Genomic DNA, 7,945 nt, shown 5'->3' on the forward strand with positions numbered 1-7,945 from the left:
CTCTGTCTTCTGCTGCTTCTTTACTTACTCCAAGCACATCTCCATGCATATGCCAATAAAACAAAGAGTAGCGAGGGTAAAATGTTTCACATTACTTTGGGTGAATTTTCATTGACAAAATTTTGTAGCATTCTAATTTTGTAACATTTGTAGCAGCTGTGCTCAGAACAGCACTGTTTTAGGCTTACCTTTTAAAGGTACATTGCAACTTCTAAAAATTACTACTTTGTTAAAGCACCCATGTGACAAACTGTTCAAAGTTATCTTCAAACACATGAATTATTATATGGAAATCCCTTTTTCAAGTAAGGAAACTGAACTCTGTAATTTGGTTTTGAGGTAAGGGTGCAAGAAGATAAATCCAATTTATGATGAAATTGGAGACAAAGAAATCTGCATGAAGTCAGTTCAGGATCCTGCATGTCCCAGGTAGTCTGTGGTGCATATATGGCAAGTCTCTGAATAACAGAATAAATTTTCAGTTCAATTAGCGAAACAATATCTGATCTCTTTCCAGTGACAAAGAAAAACTCTAGCAGTTTATGAGATGTTTGAGTATCAGCTTATGTTAAATAGTTTTCATGGAAAAGGTTTTTAACAAAAGGACCAATGGCCTAAATCTGAACACACAATACTACCAAGTTTAAATATTCAGTGTTTATTTTTCAGTATTCATGCTGTTTGCTTAATATCTGCTTTCTACCAGCTAGTGTTGCAGAAAATTTTTAAGAAAGATTGAAGGAAAAATAAGTAGGAAAAAAAAAAAAGTAGGCAAATACTCAGGGCTTGAATTTGGTACTCTATTAGAAGGGTGGCTTTCCAAATCCAAACCAAGGTGCAAGGAGCAATATCTTTGACCTGCTGTCTCCTGTGAGACAGGTGAGCAAGCCCTTTCATAACATTAAGCATCTAACTAAATTGCTTAATGACTGACTTGCACATGTGCATACGTTTAATGATTGACCCAACATGACTGTCAGGGTGAAAATATCTACAACAGTGAAATATCCAAAGCAAAAGGTTGCAAACTATCAGGGCCTTCTTAAAGAGTTGGATTAAGTTGTATGATTTATCCTTACACACATACATGAAGATTTAAAAAAAAAGAAAAAAAAAAAAAAACAAAAGAGCTTTTTCTTTACATTTAGAATGCTACAAAATTTTACCATGGTATTATCCTTCTTTCTTCCAATGTTGGGCTATGTTGCACATTAAGGAGGGAGATTTCCAGAAAGGAAGTAGGGAGAAAATCCTTCCTCAAATTTTCCCCTGGACATAAAAATAAATAAATTAATAAGAATTGTCAGGATGCAAAATCATTTAGGGAAGGCCTCACGAACTACTTCAAAAATCTAGGAAGCTGTCATTCCCTAAAATAACAGATACATATGCAGAATTTGCCTTTCTTCAAAGACTTGTAGATTTTTTGCCTTGCAGCAAATGATACACAGATGTGTATCACTTGGCTTATTTCAGTTAAAGAAATATCAGGTGTTTCTTCTCAGTTTTAGGAAATATTTTTTGTTATTTATTCAATAACAGATTTATAAAGAGTTTTATTTGCATTCTATAAGCAATCAACTGTGTAAGAATACTTCATTAAGTATTAGCGACAAGCATTTTGGCTTATTAGTTGAATTATTCAGGATATGTATGTTCTTCCTCCCAGGCTGGGAGGACGTGGCATACTTTCAAACAGGCATATTTCTGTAATAACCAGATTTCAAATGAAATCTGCAACTTCTGGAGTCCATTGTTTTGGAATATTTTAGACTAGAGGGAAATGAATTACCAGGAAAATAGGAGTCTGAAACGCTTATTAGTAATGATTCAAAAGAATTAAAATGTTTGCAGCCTAAGCCCACATTATATGAAATAATTTATTAATTTATGTATATTTGTATGTGATAACAGGCTATTGATCTACATTTCTCTAATCACAAACATATGAAATACCTATTCCACAGTGCCTTTGGACTCTGTAGTAATAGTCACATCCTGAAATATTGTGGCTAATCTAAAACTATACAGCTAAGTATAAAAACAAAACCAGTTCCAAATATGAATAAATGATCTGCTACTTAATATGTCAGTGTATTTGTCAGGTTGATAACATTAGGTTCAGCTACATTCAATTCTATACCTTGCAATATTTGCAGTTTGATATTGTGCCTCACTAAATTTAATACACAGACCTCAGTAATAGAGGAAATCACTTTAGCACTTGGCAGTTTGTTATGCTGTATAAAATTGACTGCCCTGCAAACACAATAGTGATAATAAAAACTGTGGTCAGTAGGGGGGTGTAATGTATTTTCTTAGCTTCAGCAAAGGTCCAGATGAGATTTATTGAGATTTTGCCGTTTGGGTGAGGATCAATAGAGCTTTGTTAATAATTTGTTGTAAGGGCACCCTTCAGGGAAATGACATTTTACTTTAAAACTTTGGTAATTTTGAAAGCATGTCTAGTGATAACAATGTCAAGTCCCTATGTTTCACAAACATGGATTTTTGCATTCAGCTTGTGGGAGTGTTTACTTTCAGAGCAATTACATTTGAAGTCATTCAATATATTATGCAGTCTGGTATTGATAACAAGATTCTCCATGTTTTGTAAGAGTTCTAATGGAACTCTTTAGAAAGAATCCCAGACTCATTTTCAAGTCCTCCATTTTCTCAGTTGTTTTCTTTACTAATCAAAAATTTATTTTCAATATCGGTCTCTGTTTTCTTATAGGTATAAGATTTTTATGAAAGCTTTGTAATTTAATAATTTCTCCCTGTAGACAGAAAACCACGATATCAAAAATTTACCTCAATACCCACATTGCATTTTTAAGTAAAAAAGACTACAGTCTTACTTTCCTAACTTCAGGATTAGAAGGTTTCATAAGAAACTTATGCTTGAATCTTCCCCCTACAACTAATACATCGTATAGCAACTATTTTGTTGACTTAGATATCTGTATTTCTTTTATGTCTTTATAAAACAAGCTTTTGTTCATTTTACGTGCTAAGAAAGCCTTCCTTTTTTTTTTTTTTTCTCCCCACCAAAATTTGATGGACATTACTGATTGTTTGTAAGGAAACAGAAATTTGTCAGCACTTTGCAGTTTGAACACTGGGACTAGGTACAGCAGAACAATTTATTTTCAATGAGCATGCACAAAGTAAGATTTATGACTTTTGTAGCTCAGATGACATTTCTTACACAGTTGCTGAGCTACAGCAAATTAAAGGGATCCATGAATACTAAGGGGTGTGTTTTTGTAATGAGGGAGAAGAGACAGAAGCAATAAGAAGATAATTAAGGTAACAACTTGTGAAAAATTAAAGTGTTTCTGTCTTTCATTTCTGAATCTCTGAGCATAAACTTTGTAGTTGTTAATTTAATTGCTGATGTGCTCTGTATCCCTGAAGAATATTAAGGATTAATCATCTGGTTCATTCCAACAAGAGATAAGGCCTAAGTGAATTGAAAATTTACCAATTTAACCCTGTCTTCCTCCTAATATGACATGATTAACGTTTTTCAATTAACAACACATAATTATTTGGAAGGCCTCGTTGCACTTAATCCATTTTTCAGTTTTAGGTTGCCCTTTACAGGTATTTTGAAACTGAATATAAGGAAGGCTGTTTTTTTTTTTTTTTTTTTTTTTTTTTGTGTTATCAACCACCTAAGTTCATCCAAGTATAGTGCTTAAAACTTACTCCATATTTCTTACTCATTTTATGTTAGTGTGACCTGTACAGATTAATTATTTTCCACTATAATTTTTTTCATGATACAGATTTAGGTATCTATCTGTGAGGCTAAAACTCTGGCCATGTAGTATAAACATGAGATAAAACATAATCTGAGAACAGATCCTTGGTTGGACAGCAACCTACTGGGGGGCCTGCAGCCAGCTGACTACTCTAGGGAGCTGCTGGGGCATCTCTACATCCAGATGTCAGCCTGGGTTTCATCAGGGCTTTTCAGCCAGCTGTTGTCGAAGGACCACCTGATAGCAAATAGAAGAAGCTCCCTCTGCTTGAGGCCTGATCTGTTCTTCAAGCCAGTACCTGCAGGAGCAGATGTAGGATATATCATATTCTTTGCCAAGAAGCATATGTTATTCTTTACCTCCATTTTCAATGCTGGGAAATTCAGAGGATACCACTTTTCATTGCATATCTTAGTGATATGGTTTAGTGGAGGACTTCTTAGTGTTAGGTCAGAGGTTGGACTAGGTGATCTTGGAGGTCTCTTCCAACCTAGATGATTCTGTGATTCTGTGATTCAAATAAGCCATTGATCAGTATTATGGATTTTGAACACTGGTTGATGCAACGTGGCTGTAGAAAGCACTGTTTTCATACATGCATTTCAGTTGCATTTTGGAACAGCAGCAGTCATTTTTGCTTTGCAAAAAAATGATCTTAAATCAATGTTACTGTGTTACTGCAACTTTTACATACAAGAAGGTATGGTTTAATTTTCAGCTTCTGTAATTAGGTTCAAAGACATGCCTTTTAATTTCACTAGACACAGTATGTCTTACATCCATAAGAAAAAAAAAAAAAAAAAAAAAAAAAAAGAGGAATTTGAGGAATTTGGCCTTTTGACCATATTTTTCTGACCAGGCTGCCAAGATGGCCACTATGTTGACAAATTCATTTCACAGCCATTGAAAAGTTAGCTGCTTGTGAGATGTACTGTGCAGTAGATTCATACCATGATTATTCCCAAAGCCCTGTTACTCCCAAAGAGTCCTGTTTGTCAGGACTCTGTCAATTGAAAATCAGATCTGATCTTTTCTTTCTCTTTCATTTCTGGATAATATTAAAAGACTCAGAAGAAAGTGCAGTTATAGTTGAAAGTTTATTCATATTTGTGTGGGATCTATGAGCTTAGTGACTTTGCATAGTGCTGAAGGCTTTCTGAAGAATGTCCAGTAAATTTCATTTCAGAAAATTATAAATGTGCATTTTGCCAGATGAGTTATGATGACTTTGTCAGTAAATACATTTCAAATTGGAAAAAATTATGCCTTCCTATATGGAAACTTAGAGATTTTATTTGGGATTACTGGAAATTTACAATTAAATTGTTTTGAAAAGCGGTGCTATTACTCTGATTGTTGTAGTTTGAAATGCAAGAAGTTTCCCAACTAATGCAGAATATTTTCTCACCTTTTTGAATCTTTCACACATCTTGATTATAGGGGTGTTACTTTAGCTGTGGCTGTTTAAAAACATGAATTAGTGAGAAATGTTTAGTGGTGTAATATTAATGAGATCATTTTAGTTGTCTTTGTATGATTTTTAATGGCATTTCTACATAATGCCTTTGGGCTGTCTCACATTGGGTATGGTGTTTTGTGAAAGGCAAAAAGCTTTACTGATGCCAACAAAGGAGCAACGTCTGAGAGCAAACTGAACGCTTATGTACTTGCTAAGGCTGACCAATGTTAATGTTAAAATAGTAATTATTTTCAGTAATTATTATTATTTTTTAATTATGATTACACGTATTCCAAAACATTTAATGGTGCAAACTGGGGGAGACAATGTTTTTCCTGTTGGAAAGCTATCCCATGATTTTTTATTTGAGGGTTTCTTGTACATTTCTAAGGAACACCAATTAAAGGTGGCTGCTGAAATTAAGATGTAGTACCAGGTGAACCATAAATCACTGGCTTTGTCCAGTCTGATTGTTCTAGAAACTAGATATGTAATCAGCTAGTATTTGGGATTTTGAATACTTAGATTACATGGACTGCATTTTAGAAAACTAGGGAAATGGAAAGAAATAAAGAGAAAATTAAAAACTGCTAAAAATATTCTTCTGCTCCCTATAATGACTACATTGTAAGACTTGACTTCTCCAGTTGTCAACAGGTCTCTAAGTATCGACTTAAAGTGGCAACTCTTCCTACTACATGTCAAACAAAAGAAATGAATAAGGTTCTCTTGCATGAAATAAAGTTGCAGGGCTTTATTGAAAACTATTTAAATGAACGATGATATACAAGACTACATAAGCAGTAAAATTCTTACTAGAAAATGCAATAAAGTGTGATAAATATAGAGAGATATACAAACAGATATTTTGGTGTGTGTAAACACACATGTATATCTCTGTATATATATACATATATACATACACACATAAAAGACATACAGATTTTTGTCTTTTGGGTATTAAAAAAGATGTTTTGCTACTTCCACAAAAAGGAGGTTGAAGTCAATAGGAAACAGAAACAGGGTATCTTTTCATGGGTGGGAGAAATTGTTTCCTTTTACAACTATAACACCGACTTTTTTTTTTTTTTTTCTTGAAATTCATGTTAATTTGATGATCATGGCAGGTGGGGAGGGGAAGGATACCCACAGATAGTCATGGTTTCCTCGATTATTTATTTATTTATTTATTTTTATTTTTTAGTGTGTCAGGCTTGAATTTACGGAAATTTTGCTCAAGAGGAAAGATATCATCAAGGAAATAATCAGCAAGTGAAATGACTCCAGTCAATACCTGTTTTTTTTTACATTTCTGCCCTTGGTTCATCCCTACAGCAGGCAAGCAGGAGTCTTTTAATGTTGATGAGAAGTGCATCACGCACCTTTGTACACCAGTGCAAGTAACTGTGCTTTCTGAGGTCAGCTGCCTGTTCACTATGCTTGGCTGAGGAGCACTGACTTAGCTTAGCTGACTGTTAGCATTTAAGGGAATACACCAGGATGGAAATTAGCACCCATAAGATAATCATCTTGTCCCATTTCCTTCTCTTTTTGTGATGGATGCATTTTCTTTAACAATAAAAAGCCAACTTTTTTGTACTTCACCGACATGCTGCATTAGTCACTTTTTGGGACTCATTACCTGTTTGTCTCCATTTTTCAAAGCACTGATGAGCACCAGTTCCTAATAAACTTGCTGGAGATGTGCCAGTAAAACTCTTCTGGAGGTTTTAAAAACTTTTCCAGAATGTTTACCTCTTTGCATCACCTAATCTTCTCTAAAGTTAACTAAGTCTGCAATCTGGAATTATCAAAGGTGTTTTGCTTGTTTGCTTGTTTCTCTCCCTTCAATAAGAAACAAAACAATTCTTTATATCTGCAAAGGATAGCAAACAAACATTTCACTGATGTTGGTGGCTGTGATATATTCATATGTGACCCTGGTCAAGGCAATGATGCTGTATTTCAATTTTACCAATATTATACAAGTAAATAGGATGAAATAGTTAATTGACCTTAAATAAAGTCAATTAACAGAAAGATTTAGATATAAATAAGGACCTTCATTGCAAGAAAAAGGTCTGAGCACTAATGACATGCACAGGGAGAAGTATGTTTGAATTTCAGAGGAGAGTAACTTCTACTTTGTTTGTTTACTTGATATATAGGTGGATATAGTTTCAGATCTATTGATGAAAAGCCTAGGAAGACCACTTGTGACAGACTTAACTGCACTGTCATCTTGTGGGGAGCCAGCTGGTCTGTCCTGTGAGCAATGCTGAGTACATTCACGAGCACGACTGGAAGCATCTCTGAGGGTTGCGCCATTATGTCCATAGCATTCTTAGATATTTCACACTTGTATACAAATCTAGGACCTGGTCTTCCCTATTTATGGAAATACTGCCATGAATTCAACTGCTTTGTTCTTGGAGTATTACTGAAAATTTTCATCATAGGAGCAGTCTTTGAGATTTGGTTGAATTTATTCCAAGAAATTTTAAAGAGTAATCTACTGTTAGTGAAATAAAAAAATGATTTATTGTATCCTCTGTGTGCTGTCTGCTGGGGGAAAAACATGAGAAAAGCTGTAATGTTCAACTGTTCTGTTACCTTAAAAAAAAGTAAGTGAAGGAGAAAACAAGTCAGACAACTTAACCTTATTCTTGAGATAAAGTTCCCAGTTGTTGTTCTATACTTCTCTCTGCATATTTCT

Source organism: Aythya marila (assembly GCF_965140915.1).
Source record: "Aythya marila genome assembly, chromosome: 15".
NCBI classification, from domain to species: domain Eukaryota; kingdom Metazoa; phylum Chordata; class Aves; order Anseriformes; family Anatidae; genus Aythya; species Aythya marila.